The sequence below is a fragment of the Schistocerca gregaria genome, chromosome X (genome assembly GCF_023897955.1).
Source record: "Schistocerca gregaria isolate iqSchGreg1 chromosome X, iqSchGreg1.2, whole genome shotgun sequence".
Classification (NCBI taxonomy): Eukaryota; Metazoa; Arthropoda; class Insecta; order Orthoptera; family Acrididae; genus Schistocerca; species Schistocerca gregaria.
Window position 1 is genome coordinate 100,639,110 of NC_064931.1, and position 24,369 is coordinate 100,663,478.

The following is a 24,369-nucleotide window of genomic DNA, read 5'->3' on the forward strand; positions in this document are numbered from 1 at the left end:
GTTCCTTCCCCATATTTCACACATTACAATGTTGTGATTACATTGTAACACAATAGCATGGCTTTAGTCTGAATGTGTTACGATTTTGTAGGTGATATACTGAAGTAAGACTGTGACAATATTGCTTCGAAACATATCACTTGTATGCTGCTCTCTCATTATCTGTGTAAAACCAGCAGGTGACATCCTCTGTACTTCCCAGGGCTGCCACAGAGTGATTCCAGTAAAAAACGTAGTTCTAGTAGCATAAAATAGTTGCAAAAATGGTAACAATCTTAGTAGTTAAAAATTTATTGTGTACCATTACAACCAATTTACACAAATACAATTAATATTTATTAGACATAAAATCCCAAGTCTTTCTTCATAATTGCATTTACCACTCTTCGATTTGTTTATTAAGGCAAGGTATCAGCAGACGCAGTCTCCTTAGTGTATCCCAGACATGTTCTATGGAACTCAAATTGGGAGAGCAAGCAGGCCACACCGTGTGAGCAATACCTTTCATTCACAAGAAAATATCAACCACCTGTGCTCTATGTGGTCAAGCATTACTGCCCAACAATACAAAGTCTAGGCTCACAGCACCTCACAACAACCGCAGGTAAGGTCCCAAGATCTCATCATGATACCTGACAGGAGTCAAGTTAAACCTTTCCGATTCTCTGCACAGTTTCATGAAGAGGGGTTCGAGTGGTCAACAATCCCTGCCCACACCATTATGGATCCTCGATATCGGTCTCTTTCCACAATGTTTGGGTCCCGAAATAGTGTTCCACGTTTCCTTCAGATGTGATTCCATTGTGAATCACTCACCAGACTAAAGTGGGACTGTGTAAACAACATTGGTCCCTTGTTCTACCGTCCACATGGCATGTTGATGATGCCACTCTAGACACTCCCTTCTGTGAAGACGCGTAAGAGGTAGACGTACAGTAGGTCTCTGACAAAGGCTACTCTGCCGAAGCTTTCCGCACAATGTTTTCCTTGCTACAACACGTCCAGTGGATGGTGCGAGCTCACATGCCAGTTGCTGTGCAGTACTAAGATGATACTGTTGTGCCCTTAAAGCCAAATAACAGTCCACTCTTCTGAAGTCACACGGGGTCGGCCCTGCCCTGGTCTTCAGGATATATCTGAAAAACAACAAAATGATTCACATTAAATGGTTCAAATGGCTCTGAGCACTATGGGACTTAACTGTCATCAGACCCATAGAACTTAGAACTGCTTAAACCTAACTAACCTAAGGACATCACAAACATCCATGCCCGTGGCAGGATTTGAACCTACGACCGTAGCAGTCACGCTGTTCCAGACTGTAGTGCCTAGAAACGCATGGCCACTCCGGCAGGAGATTCACGTTAAGCCATCAGGCCACACTATTTTGTTACTGTCCTACTTCCTTTCCTTCTATAGCCTTCACCTCAGTGAGTATTTTAGGCATCTTCTCTGAGCCATACTGCACTATCTGTGACTTGTATACACAGAGATTGTGGATATGGGGCTACCCGGTAAACACTACCTCGTTTCATAGGTGCCCTGACGTCACCATTGGCATGGTTGTCTATTGACTGGAATGCCATCTTCCACCTAGAACACAATTGTATGGACATCTGGTTGACAGTTTGTATTATTGTATCGTGAATTAGAGAGAGGATGAGGAAATAGCAGTTTGTTGCTTTAATTTTGGGCACCAGTGTAATATTGAAAAATAAGATTTTCTATCATCTAATTATTTCTCATGAAAATATGTTGCCACTACCTCTGTTATGATTATGTCAGCTTTGTTTGATGTGACTGAAAATACTGTGAAATGTTGTCAAGGGACACTGCAGTAAAAACAATTTTTAAGTCGTCACTGACAGTGGCAGCCGTATTATGCGGAATTAGTATCATTGTGCAAAGTCAGTTCAGCTTTTGTGATTTCCTCTTTTAAATTAAACAGCTCTAATGATGTTAGAGGAGTGTTTGCTTTCTCAATATTGGTGTTTAAATTCTCTCTTGTGGCTGTAATTTTCTGAGCTGTATTTTACACACACAGTTTGCTGTCAACTTGACTTTTGTGTTTTCCTTGTGCGCATTTGTAATAACATGCTGTGTGAAAGCTGGGAAACTGTTTGTTTCACAATTAATTTTTTTGTTACAAATAACACAAAACATGTCTCTTTCATCAATCTCTTTGCACCATGAAGAAAATAGATGCCCAAGGCCATCTGTTGTCCTAACCAACTCAAGGAGGATATTATAAATTCCTCCCCCTTTTTTTCTACCTCCAAAAAAACTGTGACAGTGGATGCCTAAACGCATTATGTCAACATATGAATTAGGTATTTCCACTTTTACATCTTTAATGAAGGCCAACCTTTATTTGATTACAATATCATACATCCAACCACATAAGAAAATTTCTGTTATACTACTTCCCACCTAACCTCAGCACTTGCAAAATATGGTAGGAAGAGGGGCACGTTACTTGCAGTGATTGGTACTTTGTAAACATACTGGTCGTGCAGCCACTTCATGTAAAACACGAAGTGTGGCGTACTAACAGTGATCTCTGATACCAGATATCACTGCAGATAAGTTATTACACCCAAAGATATTACAAGATGATGCCATACCACTAAGTAGTTTGAACCTCTGTGAAATTATATCTAAGAAGAAACTAACTATACACCAATATTATCCCCGAATACAGATAATAATTAGTCACTTGGTTCTCCAAAATAGTTGTACTTTTGGCACTTTCTATTAAAAATAGTTGCAACAGTCAATTTCAATAAAAAAAATAGTCACAAAAAGTAGCATCTAAGTCACCTGCTTCCCATCAAAGCTCACAGTGAGGACTGGGAACATTGCTGCACGAAATACGCAAGTTTGCCACTGACCCTGAGGTAGATTTTATCTCATGTTTTAATAAGTTGACTTTGCCTGACAAATAACTTTTGTACTGACAGTTACCCCCAAATGCATATCTTCTCTATGACAGAAATCTTTTTAAAACAGACTGAATCCTCCCATGATTTGTTAACTCCATGAAATACAAACGATTCATGTGGCACTGAACATGATTTTTTATGTGCACTCCTCATATACACTGTTGTATGGGTAACCACATTTTTTGTTTAGTGCTCTTCTAGGAAGCTTTCCTCCATTATTATGGACGCCCACAGCTGCTTATTCTGTGAAAAGTTAAATACACTACATCAGTACAAGTGTAATTCGTCTTCTACCAAATCTAAAATGGTGCCTGTAAATGAGTGTTATGAAGTAACTGTTTATCACTTTTGCACTGCAGATCAGCTAGTTTGATTTCACAAACCTATAAAATTTAGAGAGATCATTAACCCAGCTTATAGCTGTAAGTTTTTAAAGGGGGAGGGGTTGGAGGTGGAATACAAGGTACACAAATTTCAACTAAATGACTAGGATATACATGCAGCTTTAACCTAATTTATTCTTTTTGGAATGATGCACCAGGATAACCCACGATATTACAGCAGATCAACATTCCATGCAGATCAATCACAAAATATTTTAGTTTCAAACTCTGCATATCTTCATCTTTGAATAAATGTAAGCAACTCAGTCAAAAAATGTTAGCCTTGGACATATAATCGTTAGTCGGAGGGCCATCAAACTTTTCTCAAAACTATTGCAGTGTTTCCACATAAAGAGAAATTAAAAACAAAAACGAGCCAAAAAACAACACAGTGTAATATTATTAAATCTTTCTGTAATTACTTTCTTTGGGTCAGGATGAGTAGTGGGTATTGTGGACAACAGACTTACGTCAAATAAGACAATATAACATATCTTACATACATACTGCTCTGCTGCAAACCCTAGACAAGAATGCAAAGTTTACACCAAAAAAAAAAAAAAAAAAATTGTCTTGTATTGCGACAGTGCAAACCATTGTTCAGCTAAAACCAATGTTTCACAACCACATAATACTTTAACTAAAATAACATTACAATTGATGTTTTGGTGTGTCAAGTGGCAGGGGCTAGGAGTCAGGCAAATGCAATTGTTTCTTGGCACCAATGTGCTCACAATGCTGACTGATTTTTAGGCACCACACAGCTTTCCCAGGTACAAAAGGATGCATGAGTACGGGAGAGCCAACTGTTACCTTAATGGCCACCCTTACTAACATCCTTCCCACTGGCACTAATGACAAAAACAACAACAACCTGGAAGTATGTGGTGACCCATCTGCACTGTATGTGTGTATGTGTGTGTGTGTGTGTGTGTGTGTGTGTGTGTGTGTGTGTGTGTGTGTGTGTGTGTGTCGCATACACATGTGCACCTACTGCTTGCTTTAGTATGGGGAATGTTGCATACAATCAACAACTCTCTCCCCGTCATACCTGTTCCTCAGTCCCCAGTGAAAGTGAGGAAAGTGTTCAACAACAGTCATCAAAATTTTCTATTATTTGCCAACTAACAAAGTATCTGACTGGTAACATCACAAATTTTAAATCTGGATTGAAACTGCTTCTTCTGGACAACTTATGTAGAGGGATGGCAGAGTTAGGATGAAGGCAGGATGTGTGCACCCTAGTGTGTTAAATTTCTTGAGATGAAACTCATACCTAGAAAATTTAACTGCCACATCTAGAGTTTATTGTCACCAAGTCCAATGTTACAAAATACAGGTGACGTGTCAGGAGGCTGCCGCAGCCAGACGAAGGGTATGCTGCCCTAGGAGAGGAGCTAAGAAACACAATTAGTTGGGAGGAGAGCAGGTAGATGAGAGAGCAACAATGTCTTTGGAGAACTCTCACCGGCCTGCTCCACAACACTGATTGTAATGATTTCCTGCTTTCCTACTGGCTGGTAGAGGGCACCTTTAGGTCAGCAATGCCTCTGGGATAGTGTCCCACACCAGCAGGACCCACCGTGGAAATGCTAACCATATGAACCTAGCACGGGCAGGGGCACATCGAGTAACACTCTGTATGCACCAGCCCAGCTCCAGCCACTGTTTCATCATGGGCAATTATACCAGCATTGTAAATCAGAATGGAACAAAAATTTTGAAAAATTCCCTCAATCCTTTACATATTCTGCTCAGTCTGACAGCTCACCACACACACCACTGATCTTTCCGCAACAGCTGTTTTATGGATCAAAACGAATGTACTAACGTTAGTTGGTAGCAAAAGGTTATGGGCTCCTTTGTATAGGTTGCCAACATTTCCTAGAAGACTTACTCTACTAGAGAATGCTCAAACAAAATTCTTTTTAAATGACTAAAGGGGTAGGGTAATGCTGATTTATCGTTGGAGATTGGTGTACACAAATTATGTTGTGAAATGAGCCATGTGTATATAGTTATACCTTACATGTGTTTTGTAAAACAGAGAAGAAAGTGGCTCTTTGTGTTGTGCTGATGAGACATCATTAAAGAGGAGATAGTGCTAAGGTGGTGAAGGTGGATGACGCAGCACTGAGACAGCAGACGAGCAATGGCTTACTGTCACACTGGCAATGCCCGAGTGGGACGATGGGGCTGTGGCGGTAACACAGGCAAGCTGTCAAGGTGAGATAGCACTAGGGGGCTTCAAGCACATAAAGCAGAGAAGACTTAAATCTAGCATCATGTGCGTATATCAGATGGACAGACAGTTTGGTGATGAATGTGATCATGGCACAGGTGGAAATGTTAAACAGGAGTCTACAACCAGCCAAGGTAACCCGATAAGTCTGAGACACAAATGCATGATTATAGCAAAGTAAGACCACTTTAGTGGGTTGTAGCACAAAATACAGTAAATTTTTACCAACAGGGACGGACCATGGTTTGTGTATCACAACGGCACAAGGGCATGGAGGTACTTCAGTTTCCTTTACAAACAGTACAATTTCATAGTTATTTACCCAGTGTTAAGGGACAGGGTCAGCAAATCTCTTAATTAGTACAAAAGCAAGATATAAATGTATTAAGCGGCACAGCTGAGTGCATCTCGCAGTCTTTACTAACTATTACAATGTACTTGGTTTGTCAGACGATGTGTTCTTGGGCAGCTGCCCATGCAACTAGGAAAGGATGAAGACAGTAACATTTGAATTCACATTTTGCAGAAGTTGCAGGCAGTGAGACTTGCACGTTTAGCGAATTTATGGATTGTGAGAGTTGTACTCTAGCAGCTGTATTGTAGTACAGCAGAGCTGATTCCCATGTGGGGTAGATTATCTGCACAGGAGCCCTACAAATGAAAGGAAATGTTTGTAAAAAGGTTTTGGCAGGCAGCAGGTTAGCGCTGAGCCTCTGTTGTAATCCCATCTGAATGACAGAGTGCAATGTACTTAAGATGACGTCATAAGCGCGTGACTGCGTGTGAGATCGCTCTCCAAGTTTTTATATATATTTAGGTTTCAGATACATATTTTAACGGTTTTTGTGTTAATATTTACTATATAAGCGACTTATTATTGGTTTCTTCATTCACCCCTGCTTTTCTTGTGTTGTGACGTGATATTTGTGAGTGTTTCGTATCGAGCAACTTAACCTCTTACCTGTGTTTACATTCCGCACTGACCAGTTGCAGCTGTAGCGGTGCATCAAAAGCTAAGTACTAATTAATTGTTTGTGTATAATAGTTTATTTAGGAACTTTAGTAGTCTTCAACCGGTGTTCTTAGTGTTTTCCGGTGAAATAACTTCAGAAGAAATTTTTGCGAACTGCTTTCAGTTTTGTTACTGTGTCATTAGACGTTTGATTTTCTTTCTGTGTTAGTATTTTGTTATATTCTCATTTGTTGTTGATTAATACTGTCAATAATAGTAGTTACTTCCCTTGTAGAGCAAGTTTGTGATTATTGTAGTCAGTTTTTAACATCATCTTATTGTAGTAGCGGAACTTAGATAAAGTTGTTTTCTTGTTTCAATAACTGTAAAATTTTACCATGAGTGAGAAGTGTGGGCTTTGCCGTAGGTTCGTGAGTAGTGGATTGCGGTGTGAGACTTGTTCGAAGTATTTTCACTGGGGGGAATGCAGTGGGGAAGGCAGTGGGCATTCTGATGAGATCATCTCCTGGAACTACAGGTTATGTAGCAAGAGTAAGTTGATAGAGGAGCAGGAGCGTAAGAACTGTGCCCTTCAGGTGCAGTTGAAAAACTGCACAGGAGGAGATAGATAGGATGAGGAGGGAGAAGGGGGTTGGGGAATGGGAGCTGGCTGTTGGCTGTTGGCAAGAGATCTGCTAGGAGAAGGAGATTTTCAGATAGTTTTACTATTGGTGTTTGTAATAGATATGATCAACTGTCAGAGTCTAGTGGAGAGGAATCTCTAGTAGCTGTAGATGTAGGAAGTATACAGCAGACCTCAGCAGTTACAGTGGCTAAGACAGTTGCAAAGTCTAAGAGACAGAAGAAGGTTCTGCTGTTAGGTAGTTCTCATGGTAGAGGTGTAGGCCAGCAGTTGCAGGAAGTTTTGGGGAGTGAGTACCAGGTCACCAGCATTGTGAAGCCTAATGCAGGATTGGCTCAGGTGACTGTTAACATAGGGCAGTTATGTAGGGATTTCACTAAAGAGGATCAGGTAGTGATTGTGGGTGGGGCTGGTAATAGTATTGATAGGGACGGGGAGTATGACATAGATGGTGACCTGGAAAAGATAGCCACTCAGACTGGCAACACGAATGTGCATTTTGTGGGACTGTTTCAGCGCCACGATCGGCCTCATCTTAATACAGCCATCAGGCGTAATAACATGAGACTTGGGGGTGCGCTGATGACAGAAGGCATGAGTCACATTTCAGTGGTGTTGGTTGAGTCTATCAGCAGGACGGGTTTTACTAGATATGGCCTGCACCTCAACAGGTATGGAAAGGGGAGGTTGGCAAAGCTTATAGGTGACAGCATAGGTGGGGGTGGTGGGATCACTCATGGGAAAATTCCGGTAGTTGTGGGTGTTAGAGCTGTACCTTTTTTTAGATTGAAGTCAGCTGATAAGTATTCCTGCTTAAGGGCAGTCTCTCTAACAAAGAAACCACTTTCGACAAAGCTTAGGTATCTAATTAATGAGGGAATTGGTATATTTCATCAAAATATACAGGGTATTAGAGAAAGTCAGTAAACTGTTTGGTTGGCTGGCAGCTTTTCGAGGAGCTCTTTTCAGTGTGGGGGAGTAGCCATGTATGTGAAAAACGGCATCCCATTTGAGTCAATTGATGTTTCAAAGTACTGCACTGAAAAGGTGTTTGAATGTTGTGCAGCTGTGGTTAAATTTAGTGGAGCCATTTGAGTCAATTGATGTTTCAAAGTACTGCACTGAAAAGGTGTTTGAATGTTGTGCAGCTGTGGTTAAATTTAGTGGAGCTAAACTTCTTACTGTTGTTATTTATAGATCCCCAGACTCTGAGTTCACAACATTTTTGGTTCTTGGTACACTTTATAGGAAATACAAAAAGTTAGTTATATGTGGTGACTTCAATACTAATTGTATAAATGATTGTGCAAGGAAAAAGATGCTGGTAGAACTCCTTAATTCATATAATCTTATGCAAACCGTATTCTTTCCAACGAGAGTGCAAGGGAACAGTAGAACAACCATAGACAATATTTTTGTTCATTCCTCATTACTAGAACGGCATTCTGTTAGCAAAAAGGTGAATGGCCTTTCAGATCATGATGCACAAATTTTAACTCTAAAAGATTTTTGTGCTGCGTCACATGTTAAATATAGTCATCAGCTGTTTAGGAAAGCAGATTCAGTTGCTGTAGAGACATTTGTAAACCTCATCAAGGAACAAGAGTGGCAAGATGTTTATAGCGCTGATACAGTAGACGATAAATATAATGCTTTTCTCAAGACTTCTCATGCTCTTTGAAAGTTGCTTTCCGTTAGAACATTCAAAACAGGGTACTAGCACAAACAGGCAGCCTAGGTGGCTGACTATAGGGATAAGAATATCTTGTAGAACAAAGTGGCAATTATATCAAAACGTTAGAAACAGTCACAATCTAAATGCAGCAGCCCATTACAAACAGTATTGTAAGGTGCTTAAAAAAGTTATTCGGAAGGCAAAAAGTATGTGGCATGCAGATAGAATAGATAAGTCTCAGGATAAAATTAAAACCATATGGTCAGTCGTAAAGGAAGTGGCTGGTCTGCAGAGACAGAGGATATAGAATCAGTGCGTAGTGGGAATGTCCGGGTTACTGATAAGTCGCATATATGTACAGTATTTAATAATCACTTTCTGAATATAGCAGGTGAACTAAATAGAAACCTAGTCCCAACAGGGAATCATATAGCACTCTTAGAAGAAAGTGTTCCGAGACTGTTACCTGAAATGCTCCTCCATGATACTGACAAGAGGGAGATTGAGTTAATTATTAAATCACTAAAGACCAAGAACTCCCATAGATAGGACAGGGTATCTAGCAGAATAGTTAAGTATTGTTCCATGTATGTTAGCCCAGTACTTAGCCATATCTGTAACTTTTCCTTTAGGAGTGGTCAGTTTCCTGACTGATTAAAGTACTCGGTAGTGAAGCCACTTTATAAAAAGAGAGACAGGGATAATATTGACAATTATAGACCTATTTCTATGCCATCGGTGTTTGCTAAAGTTATCGAGAAGGTTGTATATAAAAGGTTACTGGAGCATTTAAATTCACATAATTTGCTGTCAAATGTACAGTTTGGTTTTACAAATGGCTTAGCAACTGAAAATGCTATATTCTCTTTTCTCTGTGAGGTTTTGGATGGATTAAATAAAAGGTTGTGAACGTTAGGTGTTTTCTTTGATCTAACGAAGGCTTGTGATTGTGTTGACCACAAAATATTGCTGCAGAAGTTGGACCATTATGGAGTAAGGGGAGTAGCTTACAATTGGTTCGTGTCTTACTTTAAGAACAGAAAGCAGACGGTAATTCTCCGCAATATTGACAGTAGTAGTGATGTTCAGTCCCAATGGGGTACTGTTAAGTGGGGCGTTCCCCAAGGGTCGGTGCTGGGGCCACTGCTGTTTCTTATTTATATAAATGATATGCCTTCCAGTGTTACAGGTGATTCAAAAATACATCTGTTTGCTGATGACACCAGCTTGGTAGTGAAGTATCTTGTGTGTAATACTGAAACATTATCAAATAATGTAGTTCATGAAATAAGTTCGTGGCTTGTGGAAAATAATTTGATGCTAAATCACAGTAAGACTCAGTTTTTACAGTTTCTAACTCACAATTCAACAAGAACCAATATTTTGATCAGACAGAATGGGCATATTATAAGCGAGACTGAACAGTTCAAGTTGCTAGGCGTTCGGATAGATAGTAAGCTGTTGTGGAAAGCCCATGTTCAGGATCTTGTTCAGAAACTAAATGCCGCTTTATTTACCATCAGAACAGTATCTGAAATAAGTGACATTTCAACACAAAAAGTAGTCTACTTCGCATATTTTCATACGCTTATGTCATAAAGTATTATTTTATGGGGTAATTCTTCTGATTCAAAAAGGGTATTTTTGGCTCAAAAACGGGCTGTTCGAGCTATGTGTGGTTTAAGTTCGAAAACCTCTTGTCGACCCCTATTCAATAGTCTGGGAATTTTGACATTGCCCTCACAGTATATATTTTCTTTAATGTCGTTTGTTGTTAGCAATATTAGCTTATTCCCAAGAGTTAGCAGCTTTCACTCAGTTAATACTAGGCAGAAATCAAATCTGCATGTGGAATGCACTTCCTTGACTCTTGTGCAGGAGTGCATTATTCTGCTGCATCCATTTTCAATAAGGTACCACAAGAACTCAAAAATCTTAGCAGTAGACCAAACACTTTTAAGTCTAAAACTAAAGAGTTTCTTCATGGCTCACTCCTCCTATTCTGTCGAGGAGCTCCTGGAAGAGCTAAAAAATTAAGCAAATTCCAGTGTTACATGTTATTTAAACTAACGACTTGTCACCTGAATATGTTTCTTATATTTCATTTTATCTGCTTGTACAATCGTGTTATAATTTCATGTATTGACTCGTTCCATGACCATGGAGACTTCTCCTTAATGTGGTCCCATGGAACAATAAATAAATAAAATAAGATGTAACTGGATCACATGCATATTGTACAGCAGGATACGTAACGCTTTTGTTGCTCCCATGGTGGTAGTTAGGTTCCTTAACACCACATATATGGTGACTATTTCATGTTGGATCGAGTTACCAAGTTCCTGACATTGTTGCACCAGCTCAGTAGCTACACTCAGGATTTGTCTGGTAGTGGCCAAAAGGCTTATCAGCAGGGACACATGCTGGTGGACATGGGTCTAATGATTCTGAGCAATAAAAGAGTAGCCCACTGGAGAGCTTTACTCCAATGATCAGCATCAGCTTGGTCGGGGGTAGTGAGCAATGTCTTTAGCTCTGCCTGCATTGAACCAGGCTCGCTTGATGTGATAGAGTGGTAGAGCATCTGAAAGACTTGGCAGTTACTCTTGGGTAGTGCCAAGTTCCTGGTTAATATCGCAGAGTACGAAGTGTTCCACTTCAGCCTGAACTCTTTATAAGAGGTTCACATGCTATTAACTGACTGGTAATCCACTGCAACACTACTACTATTTTCAGTGTAAAAAATCTTAAGTCAGCTAATATGGCAATCTGGTGAGAACTGTAGGACAAGTTGTGCAACTGTTGGAACATTATTCCTGACAATGACATGTGGTCTTGAAGGAGCAGAGCACCTGCAATACAAATTGGGAGAACAAACATAATACAGCACCTCATTTCAAATACTAGTGATGGTTGATGAAGGCACAACAACTCTAAATACCTCAGCAAACATGATTCGCACCAATATGAAGTGTCCCAGTGGCAGTGCTTGGTAGCCCAAGTTCCATCTAACTAAACAGTAGGAACACACCGTGTTGGAAAGGGGCAAACAAATCTCTTCACACTTTTGAAGTCACGAATTGACAGAATACTGTAAGCTGGCAGCAGATAAAGGTTGGTAGTAACCTGTGTGGTGTTTCATGACTTGTAGCAACGGCAGCAGTCACAGTATGCTGTTGTGGCATGTGAAAGATTCAATTAGCAATAATGTTCATGAGTTGAAATTTATTTGTAGTATGGTGGTGGAAAGTCGAGTCAGCTAAAAAGAGCAGTAGAGGAGGCAGGAGTCAAACACGCTTATGCACCATACAAATCAGCACTTATGCAGTTGAATGCATAACATAACATCTGAAGTTGTTTGTCTTATGACTGGCGTGGTCGGTCACTGAAATCGACTGGACACTGGTGGGTGCTTATAACCCTGAATCCTAAAACAAACTGGCAAGCTTGTAATAGAGTTTGAAATGGTAGTGCAGCTTTGGTCACACCGGAGATACTGCCACACCGATGGACAATGGTAGAAAGTAGTGGAGCCAATAACATATAAACAAACATGTGTATCATATGAATCCTAGCTAACAATCCTCCAAAAGAAATTCACAACCTTTGCAATAAAAAAGGACCAGCAGTGTAAATGCGCGGTTAAGTGTGAATGTAAGTGTAAGGGGATGTAAAGTTTAGGACCTTGCTGCTTGTGGAAGCAAGTTTAGTTGGTGAAGCTTGGTGAAAACTACATTGTGTGCAAGTAGAGCAACAATTGTGGGATAGCATTGCTCAAGACTTTTGAAAAACAGTAGAGCAACTGGTTTGAAACATGTCATCAACAAAGAAAGAGAGTGAATGCTTTATTACTGGTCATTTGGAAAAGCTTACAAGTCCAAGTATTTCAATGGGTTTGAAATGGTCATGGGCACTGGCAATTTGTGGATAAGGAGTCCAGTTTTTTCCCCTAAGAAATCAGCTATGAGAACTGCTGGGGATCAGTGGGTTTATTTAGTAAATAAGATTTAAGTTCCAGAAATGCCTAAATGCTAGGTTTGGGTGTTAATAGCAGAGCTATGCAACAGTGCTGCTTCTTATTATCCTGTTTTCTCTTTTGGTGCGGGTTTTGCTTTGTCCATTTCTAAACTTCCTATGAAAGAATGGAGTGATCTTAAGACAAAGTACACAACTGTACATATCACCAGGAGTTTAAGCACATGAGCTAACTTTTAAGAGAGACCGAATCAGATGGAAGAGGAATCAATGATAAGAGGGACAGTGGTGCCCGAGTTAACCTCGTTGCAAGGGTGAGTTTAATTTTATAATTTGCATGTCATATAGTGGGGCTATTTGGCAGGTAGGTGAAAGTATATATGCTTTTCAAAACGACTGGTAGTACAAATTATGCAGACTATAGTGCAATTGTCAAAAGGCACAAGGGGTACATGGATGTTCGTGTGAGCCGGAGAATGGAAAAAAAAGCATAAAATTTGCTGGTAACGCAATTGTGATCAACTGTTCAGGCTTTGAGCGCCCTAAGTAAACTGCATCATTGGGCTCAACTTGAGTTCAGAAGACTCAAGTAGTGTATAATGTATCTGCACAACAGTTTGTACAGGACATAGCTGGAGCCAAGAAAGAAAGCATATTTAAACCTATACCATTGCTGACTGGACAAGATGCATGGAACAAAAAACAGGAGAAAACAGTACTTTTAGTGGAATCCTCTAACTTAAGTCTCAGAGCGAGTGTGTATGATACATGTTGGTGCTGAAGCAGCATAATGCCCAGTGTACACCTGAGGTACGCGCGCCGTGTGTGTGTGTGTGTGTGTGTGTGTGTGTGTGTGTGTGTGTGTGTGTGGGGGGGGGGGGGGAGATAGCAAGATGATAGAAGGCAGATGGTCATAGTACGAAAGCGAATCTGAAGGGAATACCAGGACCAGCTTGGTATCTCCGATCACCATTCTCACTGTGCTAAGTGCATGCCCTTAGAGGAACAGAAAACTAATCAACATCCTTTCACATGGCTGGTGCAAAAAGCACAACTACAACAGCACTGACTGCCTGGTTGTATGCCGATTGATGATTGTGTGTTTAAAGGAGGCTCAACTACTGGGTCATCAGTCCCTCAATTTCGAGAGAAAAACACATCAGAAGGTAAAAAGTGAAAATTGTGGGGACTTGGCTCCTTTAACTTTATACGCAAGTCATGGTGTTTAAAAAAGGGCATGACAGTAGTTGTTACATGATAGGTAAAAGAAAATTGAGATAAGCTATGCAGCATCATGAACAAGTGCGTCTAAAGGCCCAACAAGGTGAGGGGGCAAGAAGGTAACTTGCCGTCACATGGGGGTTCCGTTGCAAGGGATCTCCCACCCACAGCCATCCCAACACTGAAAGTGGGGGAGTTTATAGTTTAGTGTAAAATTCACTTTCTTCCCTCAGGAAATTCAACACTCTGGTAGTGTTTGTCTTGTTATCTGCAAGCATTTGAGGTAGTGAGGTAGGCAAGCTGAGAGCGTGCCACAGATCAGCCAGCATGGCACACACAATGAGACCATGTGTTACCATCAGTAGACTACAGGTACAGAAGGAACTTGCAGGTGAGCCTCATGGGGGCGCCCAAGACAATGGCATATTTCGGAGAGGTCTGGAAAGATGGATGCTATACCACAGTGGACCCCTTAATCGCCCTCTTAACTTGTTTTGGGTCATAGTAACCTGTCATTCCAATTCCCAGAGCCTCAAAATATGCATCGAGGTTGTAATCTTAAGTCTTGGCACGATATTCTGATGTCAAATTGATCTCCTGTAGTGGCGTTTTTAATGAGACGATCAGCAAGTTCATTTCCTGGAATGCCTACGTGGCTCAGTGTCTAGATGACGATCACTGTCTCTCCAGAGTTGCAGAGGTCAACCAGTAGGTCCTGGATGTTGGCAAACAAAAGATTTTTTGGGATAGCATTGGGATATGCCTTTTAAGCAACTCATGGAGTTGCTACAGATCAGAAAGATCACTGTGGCAAAGAATCTGACATATCATAGAGCCTGAGATATGGCAACCAGCTCTGCAGCACTTCTCATAGCTTCTTGCAAGTGCAAAGCATAATAATCCCCATTGTTGACTTTAGATCTGTCTGCGTGAAGCCTTACTGAATTAGAATAACCATGGAGAAACGAACAAAACAGATGTAGGAGGAGGGTAGGATCAGCATCCTTCTTGGGGCCACAAAAGAGGTCCATCCATATTACAGGACAGAGTACTGACCAGGGGGGTGGGTTGGGGGGGAGGTGTTGAGTGGGAGCCCTAGGAACTCTGACTAAAGGAGGCTGTTGAAGGTCCTTCAGTAGAGCATCAACTTGGATTCCAGCTAGTCCACCCAGTTTTGGGCAGTGTGCAAACATTCTGAATTGTTGGTTGTGGAACAGAGATGAGTGACATGGGTGAGTAGGCATGTGACAGATTGTGACTGTGTAATTCACCAGAATCTGCTTTCATGCAACCTGCAGCAGTGGGCGACCTGCTTCCACCAAGAGGCTATTAACTTGGCTCATTCAGAAGGCCACTGTTGCTAACCACACACCAGTGTGGTGAACGATGTCTAGCAAGCTAAGCACAGGCGGTGCTGCCGACCCCTAGGCAACACATCCATAGTCCAAGTGAGATAAAGATCAATACTTTGTAAAATCTCAGAAGAACTGTGTGGTCTGCATCCCAAGGGGAGTTACTATGAAAACAGAGAGCATTTAGCTTCTTCACCCAAATTCCCTTACCTTGAGCCGGAGACCATGTGGCAGCTAAGCTAGCTTGTTGTGAAACAAAATACATAAGATTCGGAAAGTTTCAATAACTTCAAGTAACTGGTCACTAAGATAAAGTTCTGGGTGCAGGTGGACAGCCTGGAGTCAGCAAAAAATGCATAACTCATGATTTCACAGGTGAAAATTGATAGCTGTGACTCAAAGCCCCGTCACGTACTCCTTAAACAGCCCCCTGAAGTTGGCACTCACCAGCGCACAGTGATGAAAAGGCATAGTACAGGAAAAGATCATTCACATGGAGAGATGGAGAGATAGTGGGGCCCACTGCATTTACGATGCCACTGATGGCAATAGGTACTTCAGTTTGTTGTACATATTGGTTGGTGAGAGTTGAACCTATCCGGACCTAAAGAATTCTGAGAGACAGGAAATTGTCGATAAAAATGGGTAAACTGCCCCAGAAACCCCACTCACACTGTGTAGACAGGACGTGATGTTGACAGGTGGCATTATATGCGTTCTGTAGGTCAAACAACACAGCAATCGGACATAGGCGATGCGCGAAAGCATTGCACACTGTAGATTCCAGATGAAACAGATGATCTGTGATGAACTGGAAGGCTCGAAACCCACTAACTAAGATGGCAGTTGACCATTCATTTGAATAGCTTACACAGCCCATTCGTCGGAGAGACTGTCCAGTAGTTAGTTAAAATATGTGGGTCCTTTCCTTGTTTCAAGACACAAATAATAATACCTTCCCACCACCGAGATGGAAATTCTTCTCATCAAACACAATTAAAAATTTCGAGGCTATGTTGCACGCTGTTGGCACGAAGGTGTTTAAGCAATTGGTGGTGGATTTTGTCAGGTCCAGGGGCTGTATCTTGACACACTGTGAAAGTGTTGCGCAGCTACCATTCATTAATAAGGACGTTACACAATTGAGAGCTGTGTGCCTGGAATGATAGTGGGCGGCACTCAGTAAGGTGTTTCCTGGTCAGGAAATGAAGATCTAAATTACTACAAGTGGACACTTCTACAAAGTGAGCCAAAGAACATTCGGCAAGTACCATGGGATCATTGCAGATGTTACCATTGACAAGGAGCTGCCAGGGGTGACGGATGGCCGCAAATGCAGTGGAGCTTAGTCCATACTTTGGATGATAGTGTGTGGGATCGCATGAATGAGACATAAGCTCCCAACACTCCTGCTTCCATTCCTTTACTAGAAACTGCACTTTTGTCTGGAATCTCATGAATGCTATTACATTATCCATGGAAGGATGGTGCTTGTGCCTTGAAGCCCCCTGTGGCATTCCCTGATAGATGTGGCAACATCGTCAGACCACCACGGAACTGACAGTCGCAGGGGATCATTTTTGCTCCAGCATCCTATCCTGTACCACTTTGTCGATATCCATTGCATGACTGGCAACAAAAGGGGCTGTAGAGAAAGAGAGCCTACCATTTCTTAGGTATATACAGCTTTTAGTGGCTCTCTGAATTACTTCTCATTTACTGATTGTGTTATTGAAACTACCGAATTGATGCACAACATATTTCCTCTACACATAGTTTCTGTTGTGTGTCTCATCTCTCGACTAAGCAGTTTTGTAAATCCAGACTGGTGTTCTTCCACCTTACCTGGCAGGCTCTATTTTCCGTTGTGTTGGATTAATGGTCTGGTAACGCTTCTCTGTGGTACTTCAAAAATAAATAAATAAATAAATAAAAAATAAATTGGGTGGTTGCAAAAATATTCGATACTTCATGAAATTTCATGATGTTTCCCGGCTGCATGAAATTCCCTGATAATTCTCAATAGCTTCAGCTTGTGGCTACCCTGATGCTACATTCACTAGCCCATTTGTGTGTATAAGTATGGACATGTTTGTATGGCATACGACAGCAAAGTCCTTAGTGCCTGCGCAAAAGCAGATTGAGATGAGTGTCACTGCAATACACAAAACAGGGAGATAGAACAGCATGTAAAACACAGGTAACAAAAGCTGGCAAACTATGTGCGTACCCATACAGAACCACGGAATGAAGAATTGCATCAGTAGTAAAACATTAAAGACACAAGAAGAAAGTGGTATAAGGAGCTTAAACAATATAGCAGATGAATGTAGCTGGCTGACAACAACATTAAAAAAAAGAAGATAAGCTAGCCACTCTGCAAAACACAAACCTCCAGCCTAAAAGTTTAGACCAGTGTACAGAGACATCACAAAACGTTAAAACCTTAGTCACACTCTTCTCATCATCAACTAAAATAGAAGACAGATGCCCACCAATATTTGCTACTGCCCTTACATCACAATATAAAATGCACTCTGTCAAAATATGGCGGATAGAGATGTGCGTGCCACAAGCATCACAAAATGGGAGTTCCACTTACTGTAGTAAAAAGCTATGTGTGTGTGGGCAGTGCTCAATTCTACAATTCTAAAATGTGTGAGGGACACTTCATCCCACCTGATCAACTAGTAAGAGGAATGCCACAGCTGGGTTCCTGACTTTACCAACTGCAGCTTATTGGCCATCACTACCAGCTATTTCTCATCCCACAACTGCAGAACTTCCTGTGTAGTGCAGAAATGAATCCAGATCAGGAAGTGATCACTTCTGTGCAAGTCATTGACCACTTCTCATTGAAAAGTGTGAGCAAGAGCTGGAGAGCCAACTGAGAGATCAATGGCAGAGAACGATCCAGTTGCTGTACAGAAGTGAGTGCTCTGTCCTGCATTTAGCACCTATGTAAGTGCACTGATGCAGCAACTGCTTGTAAAGTCATTGCTAAGTGGGAGAGGTGAGGAATTTTAGTCAGTTCTGACAAAAATACCTACACCGCCTCTAGCTCCCTCTCCACTCAGGTCATCCTTTTTGTGGAGTAAATGGCCTCGTAGGTCAGGGGTGTACAATTGATGGAAATAGGTTCCATGGAAAAACAGACACAGTGGCCTACCCCGAGATAAGAGAGGGAGTATAAAGAATAAAGGAGACTAGGAAACACAAATTTGTCAAAGCACCCTACATTTTTCTCATGGCTACCTCATACTCTTCTGTCCATTCAAACACTGCATCTTTCTTCAACAACCTTGTCACAGGTTTAGCCATGATAGCATAATCTTTCACAAAACAATGATGGTAGTTGGCTACACCAAGAAGCGACTAACTCCTTAACATTAGTGGCCACTGAAAAAATCTGAACTGCTTTGTTAGTACTAGGTCTGCCTGAACTCCTGTACTAATAATATATCCCAGGTACAGGACCTGTGACTTAGCAAAAGAACAATTTTATATCTTCTGGCTTAAATGGGCACTTTGCAGCACGGGACAACATACTCTTTAACCTCGTCACATGCTCCTAAATTGTTCTTGAAAAAAATATTATATCATTTAAATACACAAGACACACAGACCTCTCAGTAACAAGTTGGCAAATCTTTGAAAAGCGGCAGACCAAAAGGCACACAGAGAAACTCTCAGTGTCTGGAAGGAACCACAAAAGCCGTCTTTGGTCCATCTTGTGGTGCAGTCGCAATTTGCTGGCAACCTGATTGAATGTCAAGGGGAGTAAAATACTGGCAGTTTCATCAATAAGGAGAAAACCTTAATTGTGAGGGGTCATGACCATATTTACTGCTCTCATATTACCACACAGATTCTCCCCCCCCCCCCCCTCCCTTCCACTGACTGACCTTTTTGTGACCACTACAAGCGGAGAGGGTTGAATTATCCCTGCAGCCAGCTGTTGCTGAATAGTTTACTCAACAACACATTGTAGATGGAAGGTTTTTGAGTGATCTGTCTAGCATCTTCTGTTGAGATTTTGTGCTGTACAAAGTCAGTTGGTGACAAATACTGCCATTGCTTGAATAGCCATGCATATTCCTCCAGAACCGGGTACAAAACATTCTCTTCTGACTCAGGTAGAGGTAGGAACTTCTCTCTTAACTGATTCCTTAATAAAGGCATAATTGCACAAACCTTTCTCACTGGCAACTGCTTCTACTCTGCTTGAAGCGTTTCTCACATTGAACAACTTCTTTAGTTACTTCCTCTTCACTAGCTAATATAGTTCCATGTGGGATTGCTACATCTCTCTGACCAAAATCATCAACACACACAAACTCAAATCCTCTTTACCACTGCTTCCGCTTTACTTACGCTTCTTTTGACACAGAATTGCAGCCAGTTTAGAACACCATTCTGGCTGTACAGAATCAACCAGAAAGTCCGATCTCAGGGTATCAAAGTTTTGATAGCAATCCAGAGAACTCTTCCTGTACCTTCGCTGATACTGACAGAGGTACTAGTTTTTAATGGCCATGTATGTGGTTCTACTGGAACCTGCAGAGGAGGCAGCACACAGCAGGTTTCTTGTGACTGAGGTGTGCACTTACTGTCACAATAGTGAACTGGCTCAATGAATTGCAAAGTGTGTGTCTTATAACCTATCACTGCCTGAAAATTGTTCAGGAAGTCTTTCCCTAAAATTACATCACAACCTCGTCTGTGTTTGCTCACCACTTCCATATATTGAATTCATACTTTCTTCCATCAATATGCATATCTCCTACACAGGTATTGGCAGGATCTATTATCTCCTCACCTAAATTACTTCTGTTACTATGTGGTGGCCTGAGCACATGTTAATTTTGTGAAACAAATAAAACACTAACCGGGGCCCTCTTACCCATTACCATTTTGCTAGTCATTCCTCTAAGCTTGCCTTCTAAGACTATGTTTGCTACCTCATTGATTTCTTCATTTCTCACTGGGTTTTTTGTTCTTGTAGCGGCAAGGGTGGGTAGCAGGGCCTGCCCCATGCTTGTTTCACCACAGTGTGTCTGAATTTCCCCCCAGTGACCTCTCGTTCTGCCTATTACTCTGCACTGTCACCCACTGTGGAAAACTCTGCAGGCAGTCATCAATCGCATGCCCCATTGTACGACATTCTGTACAACAAGGAGCACGACAGTGCTCAACCATGTGGATCCGTTTTTCCCTCTGCTGACAGTTTGTATCATTTACAAAAATGTAGCACTGCATATTATTGTGCACAGGGGCTCGAAAAATTGAGCCCCTTCGTCTGCAGTGGAGCCAGTCTCATGGCTTCATGTAATGAGGTGGCAGATGCCATCTTAACTTCAGTTTATTCCTTGAATAAATACATCAATAGCTCTTGCTTCAGCTTCTTCAATTATAACCTCATTCTGAGTAGTACCTTTGCCCAACGCAAGACAAAGTTCGCATTCTATCAGCAAAAGCCTCAAAATCTTTACCAGTTTTCTGGCAAAGAGAGGACAACTGATCTCAGTAATAACTGACGCCTCTTATTAGAGTAGTTCTCTACTAACAGCTTCGCTAGGACATCAGAGACTGCACGTCTTGCAAGGCATCAACCGACTCTACAAAAGTACAGGCATCAACCAAGAGTTTTAATCTTGTAACATTTAGTAAAAATCTATCATGCTAGGAGCAAGTGAGCCCTATGTTGTGGACATTTTTCATAAAGGTGGTGACACTTTTGCTTAGTTTTCCCAAAAAGGAAGGGTACTAGTAACATTTGGTACACATGCCACAGTTTCTATTGCAGTGGCTCTAGAAGTGCCTGCAGTAGTTTGGCTTGCTACCTGTATAGTTTTGCGTTCACATTGATGTGCCACGTTAGCAATCTGTTCCTGTAGCTTTATTTTATGTAGTAACAATTCATTAACCTGTCCTTGTACAAAGGTGGCATTATCAATGTTGCTGTGCTAAGTCAAGCGCTGGCACGCCAGTTCGAAACGAGAGAGCAGAGGGCACTGTGAAGAAGTCAGCCAATCGCACACTGACCGACCCCTCTCCAGGACAAGAACGCAATGTCAGTGCCCTCTATGCAAAGAGGACATAAGCGCCGTGTCGACTGATCACGAACCAGTTCTACAGCAGCATCAAGAATAGGCACTTCAAATCCAGTGACTTACGAACATTATTACTTTGCTTGTATTAGAACTTTATATACTGAAGGAAATTATTTTGTCTGTTGCCCTTTGCTTGTGACACACTTATGTCATTCTCAAAGTTAAATATTGTCATCGACTCATTTCATAATAAATCTCTTTAATACTATGTGATTGAAATGTTGTCTAGTGACCAAAGAAGCTAGTTTCCTAGACACCCTGGCTTTGACAACTAGGCAGGATTCAACAATGTACCTCAGCACTGGTTGGTCGGTTTGTGGGGGTTGAAGGGACCAGACTACAAAGGCCATCAGTCCCTAGCTGAGCATTACCATCACCAGTGGCTTCTTGGCATTCCTGTAGTCAATTCACCATGAGTGCGTCATGCATGATTACAAAATATAAGGCCAAAAATTCTAGGCATCAAATGTGTTACAAAAGAAAATAAGGTCTCGGCACAGAACTAAATAAAAAAAAAAACCTAATTTGGATGATGTCCAGCGACAGCAGCTTACCAAATAATTGCAGTACGATGCAAGTGTGCATGAGACATTTGCCTTTCCAGCACTGGGTGGAGAGTTGCAGCAATGTTGGCAAGGTCAGCAACATGGTGCATGCCAACAACCACAATGGAGTCAGTGGTGTCAACACGGACACCCAGTGGACGGTGTGGCGACGGTGAGATGTGGTGGAGTTAACATGGACCACGCTGGGCCGGTTGCTGCAGCAGCACAGCATGTGGCATGAGCTATGTGCAGGCAGTGACTGCTTGACAGAACATAACATTACTTTAAACTAATCAAACGATGCACAAAATATAGAAAAAATACAATCAGACTATATAAAGGAACATACTGCTTATATTTTTATAACGAGTACACTGGTAAAAGTGAAACTTCCAATTCCACCTACCTGCTTTGACCAATGATACCATCAAGATGGGAGACACCCCTGTTTCAACTATATACAATATCGTAACCATGTCGTCACTCATTCCACCTGCAAACAAACATGAATAACATGTGAAACATTTAAATGCAGCAATAGAATTAAACTAATGGGACACATACAGGAAGAACAGCATTTTGGGTGGTGGACGGCATGTCTCCTTTTGCATTTCACAAGTTTCAACATTACGCACTTCTGTGGTTGGAAATAAAGCTGAAGAACACCATTACTTAACAACACAAAATTTTAAAACAAGAGTTAAATTTTAAGAAGCTTTACCAATGATAAATATAATTTTAATATTAAGCCGCACACAGCACATTTGTGTACCCTTTCACGTGATAGTTACATGACAAAGTAGCCACTAATTTGCACACAGCTTTGAAACTGAATCTGCAGTTTATAGTTGGTTGGTTCCATGGCTCAATTTGCATGCTAGATCATAATGAAGGGGTACAAGTCATTTTATATTCACAATGCAAAATAATTTGTACATATGGTTACATTCCAAACCTTTTCAGGTCTTTTGTTTTCATTTTACGTTGTTTTTTTATTATAAAAATAAAAACGATAAACAGATGTGAGTTAGCAATTCCTATCCATAAATTTTTTTACACATTACAGTTAAAGAGATTGTTCTACAGTGTAGATGGGGTTGCCAAGGAGAAACTTTCTCAGTTTGTTTTCAAATTTAGCTTTGCTGTCTGGCAGAAATTTTATATCATGAAGTAAGTGGTCAAACGTTTTGGTGGCAGAATTGTGTACCCCTTTTTCTGCTAAAGAGAACGTTAATGTAGAGTAATTAATGTAATACTTCCTTCTGGTATTGTAATTATATACATCACTGTTCTTTTGATCTGCAATGCATTATTTACAACAAACTTCGTGAGTACAACTTGCAGCTTGAATACAAAAGTCACAGTTGTTGGAACGGTTGTACCTTTGAGATTTTGTCTATAGCCTAAAATATTAATTTGGTACCATCACAGACTAACACGCATGTGATTGTAACAAAAGATGAACAAATAAATACTAATGAAAACATTATTTGTGTCAAAAGCATGTCTGCTGGAAAACATTCATCTCTCTTCATTTCGAACTGAGAGTCTTCCAAGTGAGGCTTAAAAAGTCATGTGTGTATAAATTTTATATAAAAAAAATACGATATTCTGGCTGCAATCATTTTAGCCGATCAACTTACTTACCTCACATAATTTGAAATGTACAGTACATTTCAGTTTCTAACGCCAACAATTACTCGTCCTGATTATTCTGCTTTCTGGTGAAAAGACAGTGAAAACTTCCTTTCGCCTTTAGAACAAATGATTCTTCCCGCACGAAATTCAAAACAGTATGTTAATTACCTAACTTTTTAATCTCGTGTAGATTGTCACAGTCTTCACATCAAATATTTAGAAGCACATAGGCCGCTCATGCGGTGTTAGGGGTTACACTTCTATACATCGGTACCGCACTTTCAGGCCCCATACCACAAGCAGTCGAAAAGAAAAGGTAGTCTCTTACGTAGATCTTTAATGTGCCGCAGCATTCATACTAGATATTTGCACAATAAGGAAGTAGAAACACAAAATTCACCAATTACGGCACGATAGCGTCGGAAACTGAGAAATCGAGCTTGTGCTGTACAATGTGCTTCTACACAGTCCATACACAGAACAATTACAGCGAGCTCTTCAGCCACTGGAAACATGCCTACTTAGTCGCGCGCCCACACAAATTAGGATCTACCAACTACACAATAGTTTGAAACAATAGAGTTGCAGCTTCGTCTTCGAGTATAATTTTGGTTTTTGTTTTGCTTTGTTGTTGTTTTTTTTTTTTTTCAGAGATGTGGCTACGCTCGGACGTCAAAACGACATGTTC

The 24,369-nt window shown here is 41.0% G+C and overlaps 1 long non-coding RNA gene across 1 annotated transcript; it reads right to left on the reverse strand.

Moving 5' to 3' along the window:
- Window positions 1-275: 275 nt before the first annotated feature.
- On the reverse strand, window positions 276-24,369 carry LOC126299273 (uncharacterized). Its single transcript, XR_007552772.1, has 4 exons — window positions 23,691-24,369; window positions 22,450-22,536; window positions 22,053-22,302; window positions 276-1,136 (listed from the first exon to the last, which is right to left on the reverse strand). It is a non-coding gene; the product is annotated as an uncharacterized LOC126299273 (long non-coding RNA).